Here is a 17624-nt window from a genome sequence, read left to right on the forward strand (position 1 = left end):
TGCTGGATTGGTGGTGCCTGCAGGATGTCCAGAGATGGTACCCATGGGCAGCCGGATGCATAGCTTCACCGTTTGAAGCCTGAGCTTGGTTGAGAGGGTTCAAGACTATTAGTGGTCAACACCATTGCAGTAAGAGAGACATTGAGCTCAATGCCAAACACAAGGATGAGTGGGGGTTATAGCCAAGGTGCAGGCTGGGCTTGGGGTTATGGGTAGAACTTGCTATGCAGAGACAGGAAAGGCAGAGACTTGTGGTTAAACTGACAGAGCAGGAAGGGTTCTCACCAAAGGCAGAACAGGGATGTAGGCACCAAAGGTGGGGAATGAGGAATGTGCTCGAAGGACAAGGGCGATGTTCTATCACAGGTGGGGGGATTCTGGCTACACCGACCTAACAGAATTCTTTCCCCAAATGGGGCAACACAGCAGCCCTATAAAGACAGGACGGGGGCCAAGCTTGAGGCCCTGTGGAGAAAAAGGCTCAGAGGAGCCCCACTGAGGTTCAGTGAAGGAGCGTCTTTGCCACTGGACCCTGCTCCTCTGGGCCTGGAAGGGGGGCGAGGCAGGGCCGCAAGAGAGGGCAGGGCTGCCCTGATGGCCTCGGGCTCCAGCTCCAGCACTCAGCAAGTCGGTTCAGCCTGATCCCAGGTGGGACCAGGAATCACTCTCCCAGTTCCTGCACTTTAGTAAAGGAACAGAAATCTAAGGTTGTACAAACAGTGACAGGGAAGTCCTAGCAGCGACCGCAACGTGGGTTTGGAAAGGGAAGTCTGACTGCCCATACATGCCAAGGGCGCTGCTCAACCCCACTCAGAGCCACCTGTTTCCTCATGGCCAGGGCTCCTGCAGCTGAGGCCCAGGGAGACAGGAGGAGCACCCGGGAGTCCTCTCCCTGTCCCCTCCACTAGGCTGTGCTTCCTCTGTCAGTGGCCCTGCTCTGCTAAATGCACTGCTTGTGAAAATAAATGGTAACTTGCAATACAGACCCATGAGGGCTGTTTACATGCTGGACCCTGAGCGGAAACTTCCAAAAGGATTCTCTTTTCCCCCATGAAGTGCAGAAAAATCAGATCTCAGATACTGGGCGCTGCACTCTCTCACCCCCTCTACATGGGCTGCCAGCAGATTTCGCTGCAAGGATCACAATTTCATGATAATACGGCCCCAACCCCTACCAGAGCCCACATGCTTTGCCAACATTGGCACACGGTCTAGAAGCATCCCCATGTTCCCATGGTGGGGGGTAGGGAGCCAGGAGAAGGGCAGAAGGCGGGAGGGTGTGTGTAAGGGACTGCAGAGCTCTAACCCAGGGAACTCCAGGCATTCCAGAAAGGGAGGCAGCTAATCTTTCCATTTCCAGATGCCACCAAGACCTGAGACTCGCTCAGTCTGAGCTACTACCACAGACACCCCAAATATTAGTTGCTCAAAACCTGAAGGTTCAGATTCGCAACTCTTGGCCAACTTGATCTGACCACTTGGAACTTTAGGTGATGCTTTATGTGCTCGGTCATTTACTTCTGATGGTGTTGTTCAGTATTAACTTGTTACTGCTTATTTATTGTAGAGAACTTCCGTCACTCCCTCATCTAATTTCTCACTACCATGTTAGATCATGAGACCAATAGTCACACACACAGCCCAGAGAACATGGTTTTCTCTGTCTTTACCCACCAGAAGAGAAACATGCTCCCCTCCTGGGAAGCTGGGTCCTCCAGGGTGCATGGGTGTTGGAGGCCCCAGTCTCCATCCTGGGTCCATTGTTTCTCTCTGGATTCCTGTCAGCTTGCCCTTGAAACTGTAGGCTACAGGAATCAGGGCACAGGAGTTCTGACATCGCTAACCCTCTGTAAATCTCACTGCTGAAGCCTGTGCATCTCTGACAGTTCTGACCCCGGACACTGTTGTGTACAAAGCAGCCACCTCTCCGGATGTGTTCCATGCGGAGAAACATTGGCCCAACATCACCGGAACAGCCGGAGCAGCTGGTCAGCCTATCCTAACCTTGCACTTCCTATCATACCACGCTGGATGTGGCTCTGGCAGCTCCCGGGAGTGTCCTACACTGGTATCTGTTCTACCAGGGTTAGAGATGTCTCTATACCCGGAGAGCTGACCCCTCCTGCAGCATGTGCCAGTGTCCTAACAGAGCACGAGGACAGGCAGATTTGTCATGCAGGGCAGCATGTGTTAGCATGCCAGCCACCCCTCCCAGCACACTCCCACACACCCTGTGCTCCAGCTATTTGGGTGACCTGCACCTCCTTCTTAATGACAAAAGACAGGAGGACTCCTTGCATTTCAGCTTGGCCTCTGCCCAACATTCCCTCCTATGGCTAGAACTCCAGTGGCCCAGGGAAGGTGAGGCCACAACAGAGAACCAACTCTCTCTCTTAGGAGGTGACCTTTCTGCTCAGAAGCATCCGGGCGGGGCCCACCCTCTCTTTCCGTGCTCTGTGGATCTCGATCGATCTGCTAACTAGGAAGGCATCAGGTGCAGCCTGTGTGAAGGCCTCCTCTCCCTCAGGGAGCAGCAAACGCCATCCTTGGACTCCTGGTTTATCCAGTGGGGCTCCCGACTCACAGTGAGTTAGATGGTCCCCAGGCCTTGGACCACAGGGTCCCCTCTCCTAATGCTGAACATGAACAGTCATCAGTAAAGTGGCTCCCGCCTACCGGATTCCTGCTGTTCGAGCCCCATTCATCCCCTGACCCCACGATCACAGCAGGGCTGGGCACACACTGCCCAGCCATCGCTCCCTCCACCCCCAGGGGAGTCCTTCTGGCTGCTGCTCACGGGCCCAGTGTTTCTGGCAACGTCTGCTGCCTCCACCAGGTGGTCGCTGCCACAGGTTCACCTCAATGCAAGGTTGAGGGACCAAAGGAGCCAGCTCTCTGCTCAGAACACCCTTCCACCCTCTCCACTCCTAGGGCCACATGCAAACCCAACTGCACCATCCTGAGCTGGGGGCTTTGTTAGCCCACAGGGTGCCCAGCTGAGCAGGTCCTCTCAGTCTGGGGAGAGAGAACCAGCGAACATGTTCATGGAACCACCGGGGGAAGCTCAAAAGCCACGCTGAGCAGCGGAGGCCAGACCCACCCGCGCTCACACTGCGGGATTCCACTCATGGAAGTCCAGGGACAGGCAAGGAAACAGGTCTACAGGGCGGCATGGGTGGGTTGCCAGGGCCGGGGTGGGCATGCAGCTTGACTGTAGGGGCAGGCAAACACTGTCTGGGGCAACACACAGGTTCTAGATCTTGGCAGAGTGGTAACACCGGTATACGCATTTACTAAAATTCCCCAGTCTGGACACATAACATGAGGCCTTTTATTGTACATAAATCATACCTAATACAAGGTGATTTTTTAAATACCGGTGAGTTTCCCAAGCAGTGCACAGAGGACCAGGGCTGGCAGCCTGGCACCCAGAGGGGAGAAGCGAGAGCGGCCCGTGTGCTCATCCCTGGGCTGTGGGCTCCCTTCACTGCCCCCCACTGCCTGCTGGGGGGGGTCTCCCTGCACCCTTCCAGCCCAGCCCCCACCCACAGTGTTCTGTGAGGTTCCAGGACATGCCCGCCTTCCAGAAGAGGCCTTTGCACTGGCTGCTCCCTCTGCCTGGAGCTCTGTTTCCCTGGTCCAGGCAGGACTCTTGTCCTTCCAGGTCTTCCCTCCCTGGCCAGTGTCCAGTGGCACCGTGTCTCTCTGCCCCTTCTATTTCACTTCCAACAGAGCATCTATAACTCTCTGATCTTAAGAATTACTCATTGTCCCCATCCTCCCACCCCCACCCTAAGGTTGGGCTGAGCAATACCACAGCCACTGGAAACATGTCGCCGTGGGGTGCTTGAAACGGGGCCAGTCCAAATTGACACATGCTCTAACTATAAAAAATATACACGAAACTCCAAAGTCATAGTGCAGACGCCCAGAAGAATGTTAATTATCTTAGTAGCAATTGTCCCTGTAATTGGAAATAATCTTTTGGATATCTTAGGTTAAATAAAAATATTAGCAAATTACTTTCATCTGTTCCTTTTCACTTTCTGACTCCGTCTACTAGAGAATTGAAAACTGTTCCTGGTTGCATGTCACCTCTCTATGGGGCAGCAGCTCTGCAGTGTCAAGTCCGTGGCTCAGTAAGCCAGGCTCAGTCTCCAGATCCTGGACCGTCTGGACCGACAAGAAGCTGGTAAAAGGTGTGTTTATTGAATAATAACAAGCTTGAAAGATGAACCCAGAGACCTTTTCCCAAAGGTTACTTTCCTTATGTTTGGCAAACAAGTTCAGAGCAGGGTGTGGACCGGGTGTCCCGGGAGCCTCTGAAATCACACGTTGCCCTTAGGACTCCCACACCTTGACCAAGTGCTCAGAGATAACCCTGACCTTGGACAACTCCAGGAGGCCAAGACTTCTCTTTTACCCTTTTCTGGGGAAACAGTGAGAAGGTCATGTTGCTTTTACTGTCACCTCTCTGCAGACCAGGGTGCCACTAGCTTGGGAGCACTGGCGAGGAGGGGCAGGACTGGGGGAGTGGCAGGAGTGGGGGCAGGAGCAGGAAGGAGGGGAGATGGAGGAGGAAGAGGAGGAGCGGGCCAGGGGGCAGGTGGGTGGGGAGGCCCCGGCAGGGTAGAAGCACTGCAGCCTGCAGGAAGGCGCTGAGGCCTCAGGATCACACCGGCAGCTCCTCTGCAGCCCCGGCTCCTCGCTGTGCATCTGAGCAGACCATGGCCAGCCCTCTGTGTGCCCCACTGCTCCTGCTGGCCATCCTGGACGTGACCCTGGCCGTGACCCTGGCCAAGACCGTGGCCAAGAGCTCCTAACGTTCGGGCGGCATCGAGGAAGCAGATGTCAGTGATGAGGAAGTGCAGCAGGCGCTGGACTTGCCATCAGCAAAGACAACGAGGAGAGCAATGACGTGTACTACAGCCGAGTGCGGCAGGTGTGCGTGCCCGCCAGCAGGTGTGTGCTGCCGCCTCCCCACGGGGTCCTGAGTCCCGGCTGGCTTTGCCCCCACAGAGAGCATTACCAGCAAGTCAGCACAGGCACATTCAACTATCTCATGCTCAGACTTATTCAGACTTCCCTGACTGTCCCACTGATGGCCTTTATACCCGGGGACACACCCAGGCTCTCATCACAGCCCCTGCCCTGTCTCCTCAGCCTCCTCTAACCTGCAGCTGCCCTCACGTTTCAGCAGCCAGTCTGTTTCCTGTCCTTGGCATTTTCCTGGCGTCTGGCCACTTGTGGTCTAGAGCCAGTAGCTGAACCTGCTGCCCCCTCAAGGTTAGATTCAGGTCATACTGTGCACACAGAGGAGGCATGTCCTCCTCCCTGAGTGCCCGCAGCAGGTGCCACTCGGGGAGCCTGGCCTCCTTGTCCTGAAGGTACATGCTCCCTCCAAAAGTCATGGCCTTGGGAGCAGCCCCTAGGGTGAGCGTCCTTCGCCCTGAGCCCGGCAGACCACCACCCACAGCCACAGGCAGCTGAGTCCCTGCTGGGGTGCCGAGCACCACGCCTGAACCCTGCCTCTGCCAGCCGCAGCCTGGGCGCAGCTAGACGGTGGCAGAGGAGGAGGGCAGTCAGCGTGGAGAAGGGGTCAGCAGGGGGCGTCAGGGAGGGCTGCTGGGCCCGAGCTTGCCCTGCACCCATTGCACAGCTGCCCAGAGGGTCAGAGCAGCACAGGGTGGCATGGCACGCCAGCGTGTAGACATCCTCCCACCTACTCTCAAAAATTCAGTGAGTCCAGACAGCCCCGCTTCTCCTCCTGCACCCTCAGCTGCTGTCCTCTCCCTTGAACATGAGGTGGACCCCCCGGGCCCGCGCCTCTCCAGGGTGGCTCTAACTTGGAGTGAAGCACAAGACCCTGTAGCTCATTGGTCCTGGGAGCCCATTTGACAGATGGGCAGACCGATACCGGAGGAGTCACGGATCCACAGGGCAAGGTCTAGAGCCCTGATCCCAGAGCCCCTCATGCCGTGCTGCTCCACAGTTTTGACAAGGCGTGTCTGGGGGAGGCCCTGTGCAGGGACAGGGGTCAGTTCTATTCTGTAACTAAAATGTAAGACACGCAGGTGTTTGATGCACTTGAGAAATATTGCCAGCAAATCACACTTAAAACAGGGGCATTCGAGAGCAGTCTCTTATTGGCCTAAAACCTTCGTGTGTGTGAAGCATCTCATTTCCGACTGACAAACGAGGGAATACACAGATCTGGGGAAAACAGAGAGGGTGGGATTCTGTGGGGCTGTGCGCTGGTGGCTGGAAGCCAGCTGAGACTGCATCGTCGGATGACAGCCCTCCTAGCATGGATCAGCGCTCCCCGCCTCTGGGCCGCAGTGAGCAGGGTGTGATGAATCCTTGCTCGGGCACGGAGGCCTCACTAGTGCTTAGACCACGCACTGATCACTGGCCCCACCCGGGCTGGCTGCCCAGAGCCGCGCCTGCCAGTCCTGAATGCAGTGAGGGCGTTAGGCCTGGCTTCCACCGTCCACTCTCCTGCTGCATGTGACACCTCGGTGGAGTTGCTCAGAGGAGATAAGTTAGAAGGGAACACCTGGGGTACAGCACCCCTGCCAGCTGGGAGGAGCAGGTGGCTTATACGGCCTGCAAGTGACAGTGTGGCAGCTCAGGAGTGCAGGCATGAAGCCCCTGGGCACACGCAGTAACCCAGCAACAGCGAACTACCAGTGTGTGTGTGAAACTGACGGCAGTGCTGCAGGGGAATCCTGCTCTTGCACACGTGTAGCTCGTGGCTGGGATGAACTACTTCTTTGATGTCAAGATCGGCTGGACCACGTGTGCCAAGTCCCAGCCCAACTTGGACAACTGTCCCTTCCATGAGCAGCAGCAGGTGAAGAGGGTATGTGCCTGATGCGGGTCAGGGGCCAGTAGTGCCCTGCAGAGGGGCACGTGTGTGTTCCTGTGATCCCGCACCTGTTCAGGAGGGTGTGTGTGTACACACGGAGGTGCGTGTGTGCATGAGTGTTTGCCAGCACAGGGAGTGTGGGGAAATGCACGCGTACACATGTTGGGGTGTTTGGGACGAGGTGCATGGGAGTGTGGGGGGGAGTGTGGGGGGGGAGTGTGGGGGTTCAGGCACAGATGCCTGTGGGTGAGGGGTGTGTGTGAGTTTACATAGATGCACACCTGTGTGCGGATGGGGAGGAGTGGGAGGGGTGTGTGCACATGGCTAGTTTGAACTGCTAAGAGGGCTTTAGCTTGGGAATAGGGGTACTGGGAGCACAGCACTGCCTGTTCTGGGGTGCTCCCTGCTGTGCTGGAGGAGCCAACCTCCGGGGTGGGTGCCGGGGAGGGAGAAGGGCTTTGTTCAGTGCCAGCCTCGGCCACCTGCCAACAGCCATGGCCACCTGCCCACAGCCATGGCCACCTGCCCTCAGCCACAGCCACCCTGAGCAGATTAGAGGAAATCAGAGGCCTGTAAGTGGCCCAAGCCCTCCGAGGCTGACCCCACTCACCCAACATTAGCGGATGCGAGGACCTGGCTGGTTCTTGTGAGGTCTCTGCCCTGGGGAGAGCCACACTCCCCTTGTCACCCACTTCCCGTGCCCCAGCTCTTTCATGGAAGTTCCCTTCTTCTGGGGTCTTCCCCCTTGTCCCTCTCAGTGCTGGCCCAGAGGCTGGAGGTGGAGGGAGCCTGGGGGCAGCAAGCTGCCTCCCCCCCACCCTCTGGGCTCCTGTGGCCTTGCACAGGCTGCTCCTTCCAGGGCTGTGCTGGGCAGGACACTGGGGGGTCCTGTGCACCAGGTGGGGGACACGACACCAGCTGGTGCTCTTGGAGCCCTGGAGGACCAAGGAGCAGTCACTGCCCAGTCAGGCTGCATATCCTGGGACTCGGCGGGGGTGGGTGGGGGCCGAGTGTCTCACCCCCAAGCTTGCTCACTACCACCCTGACATCCCATGGCTGGGCATCTTCCCTTTTAACTGTAACCTGCACGGATTACCCGTCTCTCTTCTCTTTCATAGGAAAAGCTCTGCTCTTTTGAGATCTACAGTGTTCGCTGGGAGGATTCAGTGACCTTGGCGAGGTCCAGCTGTGAGAAGGTCTAGGGGTCTGTGCCAGGCTGGGCTGCACCCAGCCCCTCTTCCCCACACCTCACAGCTCCCTGTGGTGCTACCTAGCCCGGGATGGAGGCCCTGCCCTGGCGCAGGTCTCCTCTGTGCACCAGCACCGGGAGGGAGGCAAATGGAGAAGGCTTCGGAGGCCTTTGTTGAACAGCCACGTGGCTCTACCTGTTCCTCTCTCCCTACCGCTTCTCAAATTTGCTGGTCGTGGTGCACACGCTCTGCTCCTAACAATCCTGAAATTAAAAAAAAAAAAATAGCATTGGCTCCTTCTTGAGTTGTTTCCTATCTTGGGGATTTGCACATGAGGAGGGTTTTGGGCCATGTGGTGGCTCACGCTGTAACCTCAGTGCTTTGGGAGGCTGAGGTGGGAGGATCGCTTGAGCCCAAGAGATTGAGGCTACAGTGAGCTGTGATCCTGTCACTGCTCGCCATCCAGCCGGGGTGACACAGCAAGATCCTTCAAAAGAAAAGGAAGAAAAAACAAGAGAAGGAGGGTTTCAGCAGCCCCTTTGGGAAAGGCTCCTTGTCCTGCTGGTTCTAGACAGATAACCAGCACCTGGGAGCTGATAAGCCCATCAGGTGACTAAGCAGCCACTTCAGGGGTATCTGAGTCTCAAAGCAGGGACAAGAGCAGCGAGGGCTACAGCCCAGGTGCTCGGTTACCACGGCCCCTGGTGAAGGGGTCCGTGGAGCAGGGTGCCCAGGCTGCTGGCCCTGTTCCTGTGGTGCTCCGTTAAAGGACGTCAGACGGGGAGGAGGCCCTCAGCGGAGCCGGCCAGGCAGTAGATCCCAGCCATGTCTGCAGAGTTGGTCAGACTCCAGGGACTGACTTTCTCCCATCAAATTCCCTAGAGACCAATAAATAGTGATTTATGTCCACTTCTTTGCCCAGAAATATTTAGGTCCCTACATAAGAAGAAAGGCTAAAAAGTCCTGTGTGTGTGTAACTGGTTGTGGGAAACACCAGCCAGAATAAAAGGTGGAGAAAATCCTAGAATGAAGGCAGTGCCTGCTCTGGTCCAATGCGGGAGTCCTGCCCTACACTGGGACGCCATGCCCTACACGGGGACGCCGTGCCCTACACGGGGAGGTCGTGCCCTACACGGGGAGGTCATGCCCTACACGGGGAGATCGTGCCCTGCACGGGGAGGTCGTGCCCTACACGGGGAGGTGGTGCCCTACACGGGGAGGTCACGCCCTGCACTGGGAGGTCGTGTCCTGCACTGGAAGGTCGTGCCCTACATGGGGAGATCGTGCCCTGCATGGGGAGGTCGTGCCCTGCACGGGGAGGTCGTGCCCTAGGAAGTTTTACAGTTACACCCACCAGCTCTTTCTCTGGACTTGGATTTAAAGCAAGTCCTTGCATCAAGCTTCACATTAGGGATGGAGAAGTTAAGACACAAATGGGAGTGACATGCTGTAGGTTCTTTCTCGAAGAAGTACATTTCAGCTCACAAAGACCACCACCTGGGAGTCAGCATAATTCCCTGGAACAGTGGCTGTTTCCCAGCCCTGAACAGGAGGTGACAGTCCTACAATGCACACAGGGCTCACCCCACAGTGTCCATCCATTGACTGTTTCAGGGCAGAGGGGTGCAGCCCTCAGGGATGGTCCCGCTGGGGCAGGTTCGCAAATACCTTGCATGCTCACAGCTGCAGGGACCAAGGTCTCTTGTGGCCACTGCTGCGAACACTGAAGGTGAAATGAGAAAGGGGAGTCCAGCAAACAGCCCCCAGCCTGGCCCCTCACGTGCTGCATCAGCAAAGGCAGCGCCGGGAAGGCTGGGCAGGAAGGGGGGTAACATGCGCTTCCCCTCCATGTCCACCTTGCAGGCAAAGGCTCTCAGCCCTGCCTTTATTAACAAAAGTCTGTGGGGTGAGGGAAGAGAAGCACCACCCAGAGGCCTGAGCAGGGGAGGTCTGAGTCTGGGCGTGACCCTGGGCGGCTGTCGGGGTGGACGGGGCCTCATGGACTTAGTGGGGACCAGGGGCCCCAGCCAGAGCAGCAGGTGCTCAGAAGCCCAGGGCAGGGGGTCAGGGAGCTGCTCAAGCTTTGCCTCAGTTTGACACAGGCAACTACCGTGCAGACACAGTGGTTTCCTCTAAACCTGGCCTTTTTCTCATACAATTCTCCCTTACTTCGGGAAGCAGGGGTTGTGCACATGGCTCCCCCCATCTTCTCCCTGGGTGTCTGCTCCCTAGGTGGGTAACGGGGGGAAGAGGCCGAGGGTGAGCAGGTTCAACTCCGGGACTAAGCCAAGGGCACTGACTGTGTCCTGAAGCTATGGGGTCTGTTGTGTCATGTAAAAGAGGATCCTGAGCAGGTCAAGTTTGGGAAATATTATACCCCTTTAAGAGTTCCTTTAGCAAAAATAATGTCACAAGTCAGTGGCAAAAGATTGAACGTGCAGAGGTTAGAAACCCCCTCACTGCAACACAGACGAATCACTGGCAGAGGAGGGATGAGTCCATGGCAGGACTGAGAAGTCAGCCAGCGTGGTCTTTCCAGGGTGGGTGACACTCACACAATGACCCAAGGGGGACCCAGGTGCTGTGGGGCCTGAGGCTTACATGATTTAGGGGAATCTCTGGATGAAAACTAGCACAGTGTTATCAACACAAAACTAGGCACGTAAGTTAATGTTTATTTAGGAAGAGTAAATAAATCACAGCCCGTTACACATTTTAAAATGCTGATAAATACTACAAGCATCACAAAATCCAGAAAAATAACATTTGTTCCAGCACAATCAGGCTACCTCAACGAAATCTGTTGTCAACAGACTCCGGTTCACTGGCTTGTTGCAGTAAGGGAATGCTCACACCATGGGACCGGGAGCAATTCACAGAGGGAAAGAGGGTCATCCTAGGACTGGGGAAGAGACTCTGAAGCAGTATTTTGCTGGACTCAGAGCACCCAAGGGCTGTGTGTAAATGAGCCAGTGTCAGGTCTGGAAACACAATTGTGCTTAGTTTTGTTTTTGTAATACTGTGCCAGTTTTTATCCGGAGTTGAGGTAGCCTAGTTGTGCTGGAACAAATGTTATTTTTCTGCACCTAACAGATGAACTTTAAAATGCATGCCGTAAAAGATGATCAATGCATTCATAGTTCTAAGAGACTTAAATACTCCTCATTTAATACATTACAGAGCAAGCGGGCAGAAGATCAGTAAAGAAACAGTTTATTTGAATAACAAGGTCAAAAATTTTGACCTAAATAACATGTCTACTACACTCTACACAACAAGCAGAACACATTATAGTCAAGTTAACATAGAGTAATTATCATTCAGGTAGATGGTATTTTGAGGCATGAAACAAACAGTAACTAATTGAAAGGAATAAAAGCCAATGCAAAGTGCATTCATGGAGCCTGATGGAATTAAACTATTAATCATAACCAACATATCTGGAAAATTCTCAAATTGTGGAAAGGCACTGACACACTTGTAAATAACCAATGGGTCAGAGAGAAAGTCTCAAGTTAAATTAAAAATTATTTTAAACATAAGGAATGTTAAAATAATACATATCAAAATTTGTGGGATGCACCAAAAAATCTGCCTAGAGGGAAATTCATAGCATTGCATGTAGATATTAGAAAAGAATAATGATCTCACAGCAGTGGCCTCAAATATTTCCTACAGAATCTGGAGGCAGAAGAACAATTTGAATCCAAAGGAAACTGATGAAAAGAGCTAAAAACAATTAGGGCAGAAAGTAGCAAAATTAAAAATGAGAGAAAGAGAGAAAATCAATGAAATCAAAAACCTATTTTATGAAAAGATCAGATGAGAATGAATAATAACAAAGAAAGAGGGTGTAGATTACCAATAGCAGAAGTAAAAAGGAAGTTATTCATACACACTCTACCATTATCACAAGGATAATAATTTAATACTATAAACAATTCTACACACAAAAAATTGATAGCGGAGATAAAAAAATAAATTCCTTCAGAGACTCAAGACATACTACCAAACCTCACTGAAGAAGAGATAGATAATTTGGATAGATCTATATCAATTAAGAAACTGAATTTGCAAACAAAATCTTCCAAAAAAAATCTAGTCAGCAAAAGTTTTGCTGACTTCTACAGTATTTGAAGATAATTCCAGTAGTATACAATATTTTTTAGAAAAATAAAAGGAAACACTTCCCAACTCATTTTATGAGGCCAGAATTATACTAATATGAAAACTAAAAAATGGTATTATAAGAAAACTATAGATTAATATCAGTTATGTACAAAGATGAGAAAACATTTTTAAAAATTACCACATGGAATTGAGCTACCTGTACATCTCTCTATCTGGGTGACACATTATGAACAAGAAAAACAAGGCTCATTCACTATTCAAAATTCAAAGTAATCTACTCTGTTTCACAAATCTCAGTAGATGCAGAAAGAGAATTCAATAAAATTCAACATCCAGTTCTGCTAAAAACTGTCAGCAAATTAGGAATAAAAGAGAATTTTCTTAACCCGATAAAGGACATTTTACAATCTACATCCTTAATAGCAAGGATTGAGCATTTTTTTCCTAAGACTAGAATCAAGTCACTCCTATTCAGTATTGTATTAGAAGACATGCACAGTGCAATAAGATAGGAATAAGAAATAAAAGGCATACATATTAGAAAGGAAGAAATGCAACTGACTCTATTTGTGATTAGCATAAAGGTTTTATCAAAAACCTGCCATATTTCAAAAAGCCTCTATAACTAATGATTAAAATTAACAATGTTTTAGTATCAAAGGCCAATATACAATTACAACATATGCAATATGCAATTATAAAATAATGTATCATAAATGAACAGTTAAAAATGTTTAAATTACTATTTGAAATTAAATCAAAAAATGAAGTACTTAGGAATAACTCTAACAAAAGAAGTACAGGATCTGTATGCTATAAACTGCAAAATGTGGAGGAAAGAAATAAGAGAAGAGTTCAGTAGTTAGGAATAACTCTAACAAAAGAAGTGCACGATCTGTATGCTATAAACTGCAAAATGTGGAGGAAAGAAATAAGCGAAGAGTTAAGTAAAAAGAGGGGCATAAAATACCCATGGATTCAGAGTCTCAAAATTGCTAGGAAGCCAGCACTCCCATTTCTATTTGCAGATTCACTGCACCACAGATGAAAATCCTAGCAGATTTCTATCATCAAGCTAACTCTAAACTATATAAAGGCAAAAGAATTACAAGAGCCAAGACACTTCTGAAATAGAACAAAGTTAGAAGACACAAACTACCTGATTACAAGGCTTGCTATTAAGCTACAGTATTCAACATAGTGTGGTTTTGGGAAAAGTCTAGACACACAGACCAACAGAATTAATAGAGATTCCCTAAACAAACTCAAAGAAATACATTCAACTGACTTGATAAAGGTGAAAAGACAATTCAAGGAGAAAGAACAACAAAGTCTTCAACAAGTGGCACTACATTAATCTGATCTCCCTATAAGGAAAGTGAACCTTGATACACATTTCACACCTTTTACAAAAATGGACTCAGACCACAGACCTAAGTGTACAATATAAAATTATAAAATCATGTAATACATTATAGGGGAAAATAGACGTGACTTTAAGTTTGTTGGTGACTTTTTTTAGCTAAAACACCAAAAGCATGAACCATAAAAAATACATTGAAAAAGCAGATGTTATCAAATTTTAAAATGTTCACACTAGAATAGATACTGTTACAAAAACAAAAAGCTAAGACAAACTGGGAAAATATGAGAAAGTCACATGTGTTATAAAGGTTTTTGTCCAAAATATATTTTTAAAAGTCCTTAAAACTCAACAATATATAACAAGCAATCCACCTTAAAATCAGCAAATTGGCAAGCATATATACCTCAAAATAAAATAGATAAATGGGAAAAAACACATGAAAACACTTTCAGTATTATTTATTAATAAGGAAATGCAAATTATAGCCACAGTGGGATACCATTATACCCTATATTACAGTAAAAACCCTGTAAATATTGAATGCTTGGAGGATGTAGAGCAACAAAGATTCTCATTCATTGCTGGTGGGAATGCAAAGTGATATGGCCAGTTACAAGGCAATTTGGCAGCATTTTACCAAGTAAAACATATTTCTATCTTAAGGTTCAAGCATTACACTCCTACGTATTTACCAAAACATAAAGAAAAAAGTTCACCTAAAATGCCATAGGCAACCATTTCAGCAGATTTACCCATAATTACTAATACCTGAAATCAACCAATAAAGATTTCATTCAACACGGGGATGGATAAACAAACAGTTCTATCGATAACATGGAATACTACCCGCAATAAAAAGGAACAAACTGTATGTTAATATTAGATCAAGTAGACTTCAGAGCAAGACACAATTACTAGAGATAAACAGGGACATTACATAAAAATAAAAAGGACCACAAATAAGGAAAACATAACATTATGTTTTTAAATGGATACACCAAACATGGACTTTAAATACAAGAAGCAGAAACTGATAGAACTGAAAAGAGAAATAGATAAAAACACAATTTTAGCTAAGGACTTCACCACCCCACTCCAGTAATCTCCTAGACAGCAGATCAACACAGGAGTAGAAGTGAATAATGCAATCAACCCACACTACTTGATAGTTATAGAACAGTCCACTCAATACCAGCAGAATAAACTTTTTTTCAATAATTGATGATGAATTTACCAAAATAGACCATAGTCATAAAATACACACTAATATATTTGAAATAATGGAAAGCATACAAGTACAGTCACTAAAAATAATGGAATGCACACAGCAATTAACGAGAAAGACAAGGGGAACTCTCTGAGCACTTGAGAATTAAGCAATCCTCATCCAAGCAAGCCATGGGCTGAAGAGGAAGGCTCAAAGGGAAACAGAATACGTGAAACTCAATGCAAATGAAAATATAACATATGAAATTATGCGAATGTCACTTAACTAGTGCTCAGTAGGATATTTGTAGCACTAAGTACTTTACATTATAAAAAAAGGAAAAGCTTTATGGAAAGGAGTAAGGAAACAGGAAAGGAATAAGGAAAATTAGTAAAACTGGAAGTTAGTTCTTCAAAAATTATAAACAAATCAAATCAACAAACTTTTAGCAAGAATGAGAAAGATTAAAAGAGAGAAAAAAAGGATCACTAATATCAGAGATAAACACTAAATATCACAGCAGACCCTTTTAATAATTTGTGAATACTACTGAAAAATGAGATGCTCATCAACTCAACTAGGTATAACAAATGGGTTGTTTCCACATCTTTGCAATTGTGAATTGTGCTGCTATAAACATTTGGGTGCAGGTATCTTTTCTATAGAATGACTTTTGTTCTTCTGGGTAGATGCCCAATAATGGGATTGCTGGATCAAATGGCATCAATTCACGAATGGATTAGTAAATTGTGGTATATGTATACCATGGAGTATTACTCAACTATAAGAAATAACGGCGATACGACATCTCTTTGGTTCTCCTGGAGAGAGTCGGAACCCATTAAGAGAAGTATCCAAAGAATGGAAAAACAAGCATCACATGTACTCACCAGAAAATTGGTTTCCCTGATCATCGCCTAAATGCACATTGGGGAATGATACCAACTGGATATCAGACTGAGGTGGGGGGGAGGGGGGGATGGGTGTATGCCTACATGATGAGTGCGTTGCGCACTGTCTGGGGAATGGCCATATATGAAGGTGCTGACTCAGAGAGGTGGGGGGTGGGGGGAGGGGATGGAGGTATGACTACATGGTGAGTGCCAGGCGCACTGTCTGGGGAATGGACACGCTTGAGGCTCTGACTCAGGGAGATGGGTGGGACATGGACAATATATATAACCTGAGCTTTTGTACCCCCATAATAAGCTGAAATAAAAAAATAAAATAAATAAAAAACAAATGGAACAATTTCTGAAGAACCACAAATTACCCAAACTGAGCCAATATGAAATAGAGAGCCGCAGTAGCTCTGTAACTATAAAAGAAATAAATAGAATTTGTAATGAAACACTTCCCTCTCCCCCAAAATCTCTAGGCCTAGATGGTTTCACTGGAAATTTTTACCAAACACTCAAGGAATTAACATCAACATTCCATGGACTCTTCTAGAAAATAGAAGAATAAGGTCACTTCCCAAATAGTTTTATGAAGCCAGTATCATTCTGACATCAAAACCAGATAAAGATAGTAAAAAAAAAACAAAAACACACAAATCAAGAGACCAATATCACTCATGGACTTAGAAATAAAATCTGCACCCCCAAATGTCAGCAAATTGAATACACCAAGTATATTAAAAGAATTACACACAAGACCAAGTGAGATTTATTTAAGATATCATGCTTGGCTGATTCAGCAATTCAAAACTCAAAACTAGCCACGGTTAGTGATCAATGCTAACATCACCAGTAACACGACAAATTAGATCGTACGTCACATGCTAGGATACAAAGAGAAGACCACAGGATCACTTCTGTGACACTCTCTTAAAAAAACACATCATCTAAATCTAATTGATAATGAAACATCACAAAAAACCAATGTAGGGACATTCTGCACTACTGGACTTTACTTTGAAAGGATTCCAAGTCATGAAGGTCAAGGAAAGACTGAGGAACTGTTCCAGACTGAAAGGGTTTTCAGAGACAGTACAACTAAATGCATCCATGCATCCAAATGGGATCTGTTTGCTATAAAGGACATTGCAGACAAGTAATAAAACTGGAAAAGAATCTGAGGATTACATGATAGAATGTATTCATGTTAACTTTCTGATCATGAAGGTTGTATTGCAGTTATGCAGAATGTCTTGACTTGTAAGAATACTCACTAAGATTATTGGGGTGATGGCATAACATCAGCAATTTGCTCTGAAATGATGCAGGAGAAAATGTTCTTTGTACTAAAACTTGCACTTTTCTCTAATTTTAAGACTGTTTCAACAAGTTAATTAAAAATATACAAATGAATGGACGAATGAACAGAAAAAGTGAAAAGACTTATTAGGTAAACTTTATTTCTCCAGGAAAAAATAGCCATATAAATCAGTGCTTAAAATTAAAATTATATAAGTTTAATGGCACTATAACAATTGTAATACCTCCAAACATTGACAATGACCACAGTACCAGCATACAAAATGATATCTGTCTAAAGCTACATTTTTTTTTGGAGACAGTCTCGCTCAGTTGCCCAGGCTAGAGTGCCATGGTGTCAGCCTAGCTCACAGCGACCTCAAACTCCTGAGCTCCAGTGATCCTCCTGCCTCAGTCTCCCAAGTAGCTGGGACTACCGGTGTGTGCCACCACACCCGTCTAAGTTTTTCTATTTTTAGTAGAGGTGGGGTCTCTCGCTCAGGCTGGCCTTCAACTCCCGAGCTTAAGCAATTTTACCACCGTGGCCTCCCAGAGTGCTAGGATTATAGGCGTGAGCGACCATGCCTGGCCTTAAAGCTAAATCTGTCAATCACTAGCTTTAGACAGGTATCATTGTATCTGTCTAGTACATTGAAATATCTGT

Source organism: Lemur catta, unplaced genomic scaffold, assembly GCF_020740605.2.
Source record: "Lemur catta isolate mLemCat1 unplaced genomic scaffold, mLemCat1.pri scaffold_66_ctg1, whole genome shotgun sequence".
NCBI classification, from domain to species: Eukaryota; Metazoa; Chordata; class Mammalia; order Primates; family Lemuridae; genus Lemur; species Lemur catta.